The 11,801-nt window shown below is 47.7% G+C and overlaps 1 long non-coding RNA gene across 2 annotated transcripts; it reads left to right on the top strand.

The window, feature by feature from the left end:
- The first annotated feature begins 257 nt into the window (after positions 1 to 257).
- Positions 258 to 11,259, top strand: LOC149859098 (uncharacterized). Of its 2 annotated transcripts, none has more exons than XR_016444040.1 (3): positions 258 to 364; positions 878 to 1,127; positions 11,184 to 11,259. It is a non-coding gene; the product is annotated as an uncharacterized LOC149859098 (long non-coding RNA). The 2 variants fall into 2 exon arrangements; XR_016444039.1 differs by lacking the exon at positions 11,184 to 11,259 and adding an exon at positions 4,800 to 5,251.
- The last annotated feature ends 542 nt before the right edge of the window (positions 11,260 to 11,801 follow it).

Here is an 11,801-nt window from a genome sequence, read left to right as displayed (position 1 = left end):
CTGTTCTGAAGGGTGGGCATTATGGGGAGTCATAAATAAAAGAGATTTCATTGGTCCTTGAAAAAACACTGCTTCAGGCCTCTTTCCAGCTTCTTCTTTATTCAGTGGGACTATTTCCACCAAATGCAGCAGGTGTTGAAATAGCCAATCCAGCCAGCGGGTACTGCTGGACCGGGCACAACGCTTTGCAGCATGATGAAGAGGGTAGCCTTTTTCATGCCAGCCCACCGCTGCCAGCTACTTTTAGAAATTATTTGTACCTGACAAGATGGGTCCGTGGTTCCCCCTGGTCCTGCGGTTCGAATGGACGCTTCATTGGAAGGGTTAAACTCTGCATTGATCCATGGTTATCCTGTGCTGGCAGGTACTACTGAAGTTTGCTTTTTTTTGGTTTTTTTGTAGTGCTTTGTGAGTGAGAAAAAATATATACTGATTTCGTGCTTGATTAGCGAAATGGGGATTGATTAGCAAAGTTGTCCAAAGGATTGTGGGTAAAGAAATGAATTTGTAGTGGAACGGCTTTTAATTATGGGGTTCCAATCCTAAATTACTAATGCAACGCTGACGGTAATATTGACAAAAGTAATCAGGCATGGATGGAAATGAAGACAGTGTGGGATATAAAAAGCATGAACCTAATGGCAATTTCTCTTTGTGCATTGGGATCTTCTGGGCATCTCATGACAGTATCACATATATTGGAAATTGGCTCTAAGATCAAAAGCCCTACTGAAAGGAACACGGTTTGCTCCTCCAGAATATCGGGAGGAAAGTTTTAGCGTTATAATCTGACTATGGGTCAGAAGTCAGGTCTGTGTTAGTCAAGGGAAAATAGATATTATGAAATACCTAATATTGACCTGTGCAACCTCTCCAGGGTATACATGCATGCCTTCACCAGTGCTGGAAGGTGACAAGCCAACATTGAGGGTGCGACAATTATTGCAGGCTATTCCTGTGCCACACAACTGAATCAGATGTCACGGCTGTAGAAAAGAAAGCCAGAACAGCATTACTTGCTTGCTATCATCTTCCCGTGAGAGGACAAAGTGCAATGCAGTGCTGGAGAGAAGCTATCACATACCAGGTGCCAGGTCCTGGTCACAGTGATCTGGTGCCCCAAGCAGGTGAGTGGGCAACTTGTACAGCTGCCTGTGAATAAAGTCAACTATGAAGGTCTTATGAATGCTAGAAGTGGAGCAAATTATCCCATTCATTCAAAAAGTTATGCTTCTGCTACCCCAAAACTGCTCTCTCCCCAAGCAAGCATGTGGGCCCTGGGTGTTTGCAACCTCCCATCTCCTGTCGAGACACCAGCACATGAATTTCGATAGGAACATGGATAAGCTACGCATGTTAAATCCACTCCAAGAGCGTGTGACACCAAGCTTAAATTAGTGGCATCCCAAGCCACGATATTGGCTTTCAAAAAGCCTTTAGTCCCCCAACCACTCTTCCAAAGTGGAAGTGTAGACATGGCTTAAGTTATAATGGGTCTAAACCACAAAATGTATGAGCATCCCCATGCAAGGCCTGGGTTTGTGCCCGCTCTGGGGTGGAACAGATGGACCCGTAGGCACCCCCGGACGCAAATGCCCACCCAGCCGAGAAGGCGGGTGCCGCCCATTGCTTCCAAAGATGCTACCCCGTGGCATCTCCCTCCCCAGGAAACGTATAGTCTCTCTCTCGCTCTCTCTGGATCACTGGTGACTTACACTTTTAAAAATAAGCAAAGGTTTCAGCACAAGCCTGCACGGGATGTCTAGCCAAAATGCAAAAATTTACCACAGTATACAAGTGGGCTGTGTTTTTCAGCCCAGGGAACAGCGCTAGGACCCTTTCATCACCTTTCTCTGCACTTCTTTAGAAATGATTTAAATTGGAGGCAATAGCATTGACTGTTGGACATCTGAAGACTTAATGAATCACGCGCTTGAACTGCATCAGTTTTCTAGACCCACGTTGCCTGGAGCCCTTCCCCCCCACAAACATTGGGTCTTTCGGTCCTGGTCGTTCTTTACCTTCCTTGTTGAGATCCCCAAATCTTTGCTTTTTTAAAGGAGAAAGACCTAGCCGGACCCAAGCAGGCAGCTCTATGGATCCCACTCACTCTCCTACTGCTAAGACATGCAAACGTGCGAATGGAGGGGCTGGAGCTCACATGTTTTTTTATAGCGGCTTTTCCATGTAACCACATAACATTTTTGACACCCTCCATCTCCCTCCCTTGTCTCTGCTGAAGTTGCACAACATAGGGAAAAACCCCCTCAAGGCTGTTCCCAAATCACCCCCTGGAAATGCTCTAAAAACGAGGCCAGGCTCAATCAAAGCATCTGCCATTGACTTAAATGGACACCGGTGATTAACGCCCACTGAGATGCTGGCCAATCATGCACACAGACCCGATTTTGATTCAGCTGCACGAAAATGCTTGTGGGCAGCAAAAATAGCCACCGCTGAAAACCGGTGTCTGCCGAGGGTGGAAATGACTGCTAGGAGCTCAGCTGCTGGAGCTAATCATTATAACCCACGTCATAAATAATATGCGGTTGCCTTACAGTATGCTGCAGCATGCCTGCTCCCTTGTGCCACAGGCCAGCAGCATAGCCCTCGCTCTGTGCTGCCTGGAAAATGAAGCGTGCAGCATCCGAGCTCACCGGTGGGTTGTCAGCCGCAGGCGGCAGGAGAAGGGGTGTTGCCCAACTGCATTGAAAGACAAATGTGTCTAAGGATGCTGGAGACCCGATGGCCAAGAAAAGCCCCTTTGAAAACTTAAGGAATGTGCTTCCCACCGGGCCGGCCGTGTCCTGAATGCCAGCGTCTACTGGGAAGCGGGGTTATCTACAGCTCGACCCCGCACCCCATGGCTTCCTTAGGGCTGCTGGGTCCCTTGACTGCAAGCGAGACAGGGCAGCGCTTCTCACTACCTCTCCGTCCAGCTGAAGGTACCATGAACACACACCTGTGCACCTAGGTCTTCCCCATGGCCTTCCCCAGTGGAGTCTAGGCCAGCTCCTAATTCACCAGTGAGGCAGCTCAATGGGATCCTAATGCACCCTGCCCAAGCAAAGTAGCATAGGGTTGCACCTAAATCCCCATGGTCCACTGAACACCCTAGGTGGTTGATTTATTAGGGAGAAAGTGACCGTTTCTGCTCTGAAATTTTACCCGACTAAGCCTGGAATCGCTCCATGAGCTGTATAAATCTGCGGTAACAGTGGTGGTTACAGAAGGCTGCCGGGGTTACAATTTGCAGAGCAGCGTTTAGCCCTATGGGGATATGAGTGTGCTATGCAAATGTGTGTAAACCAAAATTATAAAGCCGTTGACATAATGTGTTTAAACAATATAAACCTTCAGGTCAGAACGAATGCTGTGTAAGCTTAATGCTCACACAGCTTTGCTTGTTGAACATGGTGTCCTGGCAGAATGTGCATCGAGTTCCCCGGCTGTGGCTGCTCCAGTTGTGGATAACAGACCTACTATTGCTACCGGCGCCAGAATTTCCTCCCCTGGCAAAAGCAGTAGAGGTTGGTGTTGCATTGCTCAGGGCTCTAAATTGTGCAGTACATGTGTTGCACAGTCACAGACTGGAAAATATGAAGGGGGACAGTTTCCAAGTGGCCTCTTTTGGGTCCAGGTGAATGTTTTTTGTCTACCTGCGTGCAGTCATCGACCTGGAGCGGTTTGTCAAACCTGCCCATTTGTGTGCAGATAGTCCGTCTGCTCCCCACCTTCATGGACCACGCTACTCAAAAGTGTCATGAGGTGCCAGGAGAGAGACCCAGTTTCTTTTGCTTGCCATCTACTGCTGGGATGCCAGCAGAGGGAGAGCTGGAGCACGAAACCGTGGTGCTTTGACATGGGCCACTGAAACTACGGTGAAGTTACAATTGACAAACCGCTTATCGTCCTTAGATTACAGCACTTCTAGAGAAACATCTGGATCCTAAATGAACGAGATTGTGGCTCTTAAAAGACATAGCAAGTGCATGCACATATTGCATTAGTGCACTATTTTAGTCCGTTTCCACCAATGGGTTGTGAGTGAGATCAGCCAGCACTGGATCTGGCAAGGCCATGCTTGGGTGCTTTCTGAGCTCACTGACTATAGGAAAGGAGAATATGCATCATTTCTGGGCCATTTCCTGCCACTACAGCCGATTTGCTGGATAGATTTTGGCAGATCAATGCACCTCACTGTTTCTGCACAGAACAGCTGTCATGAGGCCGATAACGCCTGTGCGTGGTTTATGGGAATAAGGTCAGATTGTGACCAGCATGTGCAAAGCGGGTGAAGGTACAAGATGCTTCTCTTGAATGCAAAGGATGGCTGCGATTATTGTCCTTATGGACCCCAGCCAGCCGTGCTAAAAGTGCGAGCCATCCCAAAGGGAAGGAAGGACCGTTGCCACATCCCCTTCCATACCAACCAGTGGTGACAGATGAAAGAAGAGAGGAGAGCATACCACAGCCTGTGTCACTGTAACACAACAGATGTGCTAGCGGGAAGTGCCATGCTGTCTCCAATACAGGGAGGTGGCTTGCGGCCAAAATGCAGCCTTTAATGTTGATCCAGTGCTTTGAAATCCTCCGAAGAAAGGTGTTTGGGAAGGGTAAAGTGTTATTGCTTTGCCAGCACAATGGCTCCTGCCCAAATTACAGAGAGGTCCTTTGTCTCCTCCCCTGTCGGACGCTGTTTTCTGCTGCTTCGTATGACATAATGACACGAAGGGGAAAGCGATCAATTCATTACCGATATCAGCTGGCTCCTAATTTTGTTTTTTTGCCGCTTCCAGAGTTGACTGCCTCCTTGGATGCCATGTGGAAGCGCTTGAACAGCCACTCGAACCCTTTCGCTGGAATAATTAGCCGCACATGGCATCTGATTCACAACATGTGGCCGACACCGTTTCTTTGCTCGAGCTGCTTGTTCGTTTCAAATCTCGGTTGGATTTCCAGCAGAGGCCGATTTGAGTTTCCTGGGGTTCGCGACCGAGCGGCAGGGTTCCTCCTCCTTCATCAAACCCGCCCTTCCACGTCCAATTTGCATCTGCAAACAGGAACAGATCAGAGACGGCTCGCTGAAACCCAGATCTTCTTCGCTACCATCTTCCTAATTGCACCGACGCTGGAGGAGAGAGTTTCAATTTTATTAACTGCTGCATTCCTTTAAGCTCAAGATCAATGCCGGTGCGTTCAGAAACAGGTGGGCAGTTGGCCACTTGAGATAAAGGCCTGAATTCAGATTACCGAGGACTAAATGGATACGTCATAAATTACCCACTTGTTGTTACAGATGTTTAAAGCCTGCCATGTCGGCCTTGGATTTGGCTTGCCCCGTGTCCTAATTGAGAACAGAAATCCAATTAGACAATAATCCTATCCTTTTTGAAGTTCCTAGCCGCAGCGTCGTATAATATTAAACTCTAGATGTTGTGCTAGTGATGGAAGCAACTGTCAGCCCTCAATTTCTTTGCCGCTCCGGGTTAGCAACAAGCATTTTTTTTAAGAGCCATCCACTACAAAGCATGCTCAAAGTCACCGTGCTGGTGGTGGAGAGCAGATGCTCTGGCAGGGGTCTCCGAAATACAAATGTCCTTATTGCTGCTCCCACCCCCAAGCTTGGTGCAGGGGACATAGCCCCTCCTTGAACCATCCAAAAATGTATTGGTGCAGATAATTTGGACGACGCCATAGAGGCGTCTCAAAAAAAATTGTGTTTTAGCAGGACTGTCAATTATTAAGCCCAGAGAGGACCACTGTGATCATCTGCTCTGATCGCTGGTTGATCACGGGCCATTGAACTTCACCCAGCGACTCGAACACCAACCCCATGCAGACCTTGTGGTCGGCCTGCCAGGCTTGCTTCAAAGACATCCAGCTAGCGCAGCGCTCAGTAACTCTGGAGCCGAAGCAGCATAGCTGTGTTTGTGCAGCTGCGCCAATTAGCCCCATCTCTCATCAGAGATCATTAGCATGCCTAGTACCAGACTGCCTCCCATGATGGAGCTAGTGCCCGTGGGCACACTGGCACTGGGGATGTTGGGGATGGCATGCCAGCTGACCCTCCTATTGCAATATCTGGCCTTATCAATGGTCCACCAGCTGAGAAACACTGGTCTGGGCTCCGGTTTAGCAGTGGGAGCTCTTATTCAGGTCACTATCCACCGTGACCAAAGTCTTTCTCCCAGCCATTGCTGGATGCAAGGATTTTGGCAGCCTTGAGGCTACTCTAGCTTTTGCTTTGGACCGGACTGGTCCCAATGGCCAGCCCCAGAATTGGGGCAAGCCAAAGGTGCTTTGACATTACCTTTATCAGCTCCCGGCCTTGGCGCTTTGCCGAGTGTACCTTCATCAGACCCATTAATAAGTGCCTTCACATGATAGACACTACAGCTCCTATAGGAAACACAGTCTTCCAGATAAAACCACCCACCCTATTTCATCCTTTCCCAGCAGGTCAGTCCTCCCTATGACTGAGAGATGTATGTGAAATTTGGTATTTACAGCACTACTTTGCCTTTCCAGCAATACAGTGCGATCGGTCAAACTGCACACACTAGGTAGTGGTATTAATGTACAGCATCCCCAGCTCTTCTCCTCATTTCCCCTTGTACAGCCCCATTTAGGTCAACTGATCCTATCATTTGACTTGCTGGTGTTTGGGGAGCAAGTTACAAGTTAGACTAAAAAGATCCCTAGCCCCCACAATTGCATCATTACTTGTTAAACAGCTTCTTCATAAGCATTAGCACAGGAGTGCTCTATACATTGGAAAAAAAATACCCGACCCGTCTTTGCTTATTTTAGCCTAAATTGGCAGAGGCCTGGAGGAGTTAATTAAGGAATGTCCTCGTTGCACTTAATGGACAGTGATGCAATCCATTCTCAAATATCAGGCTTGGTAGATTCTGGTTTCCCTAAACCCGACGAGAAGAATTAAGGTTCAGTTACATTCCTTAGGGGGTTTACCAGCTCCTTGCTGGCTGATTGCCCCAGCCCCATGCCTGCAAGACCAAAGTGCCCTTGCCAAAAAACATAACAGAGTAAACCAGGGCTGGAATTTCAAATGGGGATGCCAAATGGTAACTGGTGGGTAATTGTTGCCTCCCAGTACACACCGTCCTTAGGGCTGGACATGAAGCATGGCCTTAGTGTGATGCTGGCACTGGAGCCGTCATTGGGCTGCCATGGGACTGGGTTTGTCGGCCCAAAGAGCACAGAAGCAGCCTGGCCGTGCCTTGAGGAGCTGCTGCACTTAGTGTGGATACAGAGAATGGGAAAGCTGCATCAAATTAGTCTGCAGCAGAGCTTCCTGAAAGCCACAACATGGCAATTCGAGGCCCCGCTCTGTTACGTTTTTCCTATCCTGCAGCAGCCCCGAGTGAGTCCAGAAATCTGATTCAATGGCTCAACTTCCTGTTGTGGAAGGAGGAGAGGGAAAAATAATTAAGCAGTGGGGGCTCAATGCTCAGAGCCTCCTGTTGAATTATTTTTAGCCTCTTCTCCTCCTGGAACAACAACAAAAAAATCTATGTAATTAAATTAAGACTGAAGAGATGACAAGAATGACACTGTCCAAGACATGATGCTTTTGCATTTCATAGGAAGAGGCTGAGGTGTCTTGTTATAAGCTCTGGTGCCTTGGCCATATAAGTCTCATGATCCTTGCAGAGACTGCTGGGATCCATCCAATGTTTCAGAGCTCCCAGGATAATAACAAGGGTAAACCCAAGACCTGAAGCCATCAAGGACACCCAGAACGGCTTGAGAGCTCTTGCGAGACAGAGGATGTATACAGAAGGACCCTAGTGGATGAGCACAAGGGGAACTGAATAAAGAGGAGCTCATTTGCATGCTATTTGCATATCCATTAGTTGCATCTGTTATGTAAGACTGGGGAGCAACTTTATCACGATGCTATTCATCTTTGGAGGTGAGGGTGGGTCCGATACTATTGGTTGTGTTTGAATAAGGACACTCAACACATCGACAGGAATAACTGGATGGTATTCTCACCTAGGGAAGTTGCTCCACTCTGGAGTAAAGTGGCCCATCAGAAAGTAAGGTGTAACTATGCACCGGTGTAAGTGGTGGGCTGCTAGTTATGTGTCTGCAACTCTACTCAGCTTCATCCTGGGATAGCCATCTGCTCAACACAAAGAGGCGGGCTCCCATTTCAGCAGAGCTGGTCATGTGTCCACTCCAGACACCAACAAAGCTTTCCCCCAGGATAACTGCATCACGTGTCCATACCCTATGTCAAATGTGCTAGGGATAAGGGGTCACCCGAACCGTGCTGTGACTTGCAGCATTGAGATAAAGGAGCAAGACAAAAGGGAAGGGAGAAGAAAAAGGCTGAGGCACATACTCTAGTTGTGGGGAGTCTCTATTTTTGTGGTAGGGCCTCCGCTGAGTTCATGTCTGCTACTGACCCTTTGAAACGAGACACTGCAGATGCTGATGAGGTGGCCTGGAAAAACGGAGGTGAGGTGGACCAGTGATGACAACCTGGGAATGGCAGAGCAACGGGACAGGTTGCTCATGACAACTGGTTCAACTGGAGCAACAGCCTGGACTCCAGTGAGGGCCTCCTCACCTAACCCCAGAGCAGCCTTTGCTCTTGCTGGGAGCCGTAGCTGAGCTCCTGAAAGCTGTGCATCTCGCAGGGCCCAAAGCTAGTAGCCAGCCTGAAACTTGTGCTCCTCTGAGCTAAGACAACGGGGTGAGTGACCTAGACACGGGCGAAGAAGAAAGCGTGTAGCTGCCTCATCAGCCGGTCACACCGGTGAGAGGAAGACGGGGCCAGGACTATTGCCAAAAGACCTTGGTGGTGGCATCACCTACTTTTAATTGTAATTTATGACTCAGGTTTTCCTAAGTTGTTGTTTACTGTGTTTCCCCGTTAATAAAGCCCTGTTCGGTTAAGCCCTGGGACTCGTTGCTTGCCAGTGGGGAAGTTTTACTCATGGTGAGCGCTGGATGGTGTAATTTATTTTCCCAGGGTCCTGTCTGACAGTTTAAGATGGGATTATTTGAGTGTTAGTAGGAACCCCTGCAAATTGAACTTGGCCTTTGTTGCTTTTTAACAGTGTCTGACACAAGGGTTGCACAAGTTTCGGTTAATAACTCTCTGTACAGCGTGTACCGATGCATAGCTACAAGGCCTGCTCTTTGGTCCTCGATGCAGGAAGGGAGGTGCTAAATTGTACGCTCTCTTTTTACTTAGGTAAAAAAAAATTAAGAAAATTAATTTTCTGTCTCTGAGTGGGCTGAACATGGTTTCCTTGCAGACAGGCACCTAGAATATCAACTGCACTAATTGACCACTTCTCAGCAGAGAGATCATTTGTATAGAGATTTGACTGTGGTTCATAGCCCCTAAAATGCGGGTGGAGCCCATGTGTATGTGCTTGGCAAGCCAGAGGGAACTGGGTGATCTTTTGGAGCAGCTCATCTTGAGAAAATTGTGGGCTTTTTTTTTTTTTTTTTAATATGAGTAACATCTAGTAACAAGACACTAGATGCCATTTTAAAAAAGGAATAATTAAAAGAAAGGACACTAATTGCATTTGTGGTGCCCATAAAGGATTTTCCCAGAAACTTCCAACTGAATCCAGAACTGCCCCAAGCCAAAACCCGGAGATGCCTACAGGAACTTAAGGAGCAAAATAGTCAAATTTAATTAAAAAAATAAAATACAATATAAATCTTGGTTGAATCCAAAGAGGATCTTAGTTCAAAATGTGGGCTCCGCATTGCAGTGGTGGACGCTGTTATGCATTTCAGCCTACATTGAGTTTCATAACGTGCCAAACTGTTAAATTTCATTACAGCAGTAAAGCTCTGGTAGTGATTCTCTGAATGTCTTGGGGATTCGATGCATGCTCTGTAGCGGAGACATTTATAGATTATAAAATCCCCCGTCGTCTACCGGGAGTGCCCAAAAGTCATCATCCACATGCATTTGGAAGCTCACATGTAAGTGGTCATTATAGTGGACAGGCGCCCAAAGAAAAGACCTACCACCCCCCTAACTTCAGGTCATCACCAGAAGCCAAAGATCGAAGGTCCAGGAGATGAAACGTCATCTTCACTATTAGAGATGCTGGGTGTGCGTGTGTGAGAGACCTCGCTCTGTCGTTGCTCATATTGCATCCTATTTGTAGCAACGCAAGCCAGCCTTCATTCTCCAGAGTGGTCAGCTCAGCACTTTGCATCAAAGCCCAATTCACTTGGAAATATAAAGATAGGTTCATAATGAATACACAATAAAATGGAATCATACAGTTAAACCCCCACTGTGTGGGAGGCCCGCGAGGTTGCCAGATTTCTAGGAATAATTGAGCTATGCACCGGACGTGTTTTGGAAAGCCATGGCATGAGGCATGCAGATTATGGACTGCCTAGCACCTTCCCATCTTTAATTTAAGGGATATGCTTTTATATATACCCAGCTGACCAGCTCTGGTGTGGAGAAAAGAGAGGGGAGCGATTTTGACAGAAAAAGCAAATGAAAATGGGAGGGGAAATGGATCTTCTCCCAGAATTCAAAATTTCCCTGGAAAATTTCAGCTAAATTCTCTTGCCCAAAAACATGAAGCCAAGAAAAGCTTCACTGGCCATTGTGGTTGTGTTTGAAGGTAGCAGCAAAGGTATTAGCGTCTGGCAGGTGAAATCCAACACAACGAAATGATGGATGAGCCCTCCATGGGCATTAAGCTATCAGCACTCCTCTTTTCCCCTTTCTTTCCTCATTCCTCAATTCCAGGCCATTATGCTGCTTCCCAAATACAGCTTTTCCCAGGCACTCATGGGTTCCTTTGACTGGAAACTATTTGCATGTCTTCTTGGTTTAAATATAGTATTACACTTCACTATTTGTTTCATTCAGAAAAAAAACAACCTACGTCAATTAAGTGTCTTATTCCGGAGGGCAGATCTGCTGTCCTATGCGCAATTCATGGCGATATACCGATGACGGGCCTTCACTCAAGATTCAGCATCGCCTCGATATTAGTGGCAGTGCATCTAATAATGTTCGCTATGTTGTTAAAGTGCCACAAAGTTCTCCAGGGAACGGTGAAAACGTCGGCTAATGGGGCTCTGGGGTGGTCCTCCAGGTTGGGGGTTGTGCGGGGGGGTTGGCAGCTCACCCACGTCAAAAATTTCAATTACAGCCAACAAGAGAAGAAAGCAGATGGAAACGATGGTCTGAACGCGTTTGAAGCTGGAACAGGCAGCCATAAAGTGAAGATGGCGACGACAAGAGGTTATAACAACAACAACAAAATCAAGTTAATCGTCCGCAGTGAATCACAGGTCCAACACGTATCTATGTATTTGATGATGATGATGATTAGGTGTGCAGATTGCAGAAGGAGGAGCCAGGGTGGGATCTTTAACAAAACACCCAGGGCCCAAAGCCGAGGGGAGGAAGAGTCTCGTGAGTTCGTGATGAATTTGTGATCAGATGCTTGCTGTGTGCGAGGCGAGGCCGTGGCTGAGGCTGGGTCCGGAGGAGCTGACCTCGGATGGGGACGCGGGGGCATGGCCTAGAATGGGGACCTTGACTTGGAAGTGCCTGGCAACATCTCAGCCTCATCGTATGGACTTGTCTCTCGCTTTGGCCTCCGCTGCCAGCTTCTTGCACAGCTCCGGGCAAAACGAATGACAACACAAAGCGGAAGCCCTCAGGAGCACCAGATCTTTTCCCCAGCCTTTCAATTAGCTTTTTTAATCCCTTCACTCCTATAAAATCTCAGCTCTGGGCTGCCCCTGTTTGTGTATTTCCACTG

This window comes from Crocodylus siamensis, chromosome 8 (assembly GCF_052110815.1).
Source record: "Crocodylus siamensis isolate JL-2025a chromosome 8, ASM5211081v1, whole genome shotgun sequence".
In the NCBI taxonomy this organism is placed as follows: Eukaryota; Metazoa; Chordata; order Crocodylia; family Crocodylidae; genus Crocodylus; species Crocodylus siamensis.
The sequence above is the reverse complement of the archived record's forward strand: the minus strand, read 5'-3'. Positions and strand labels throughout refer to the sequence as shown.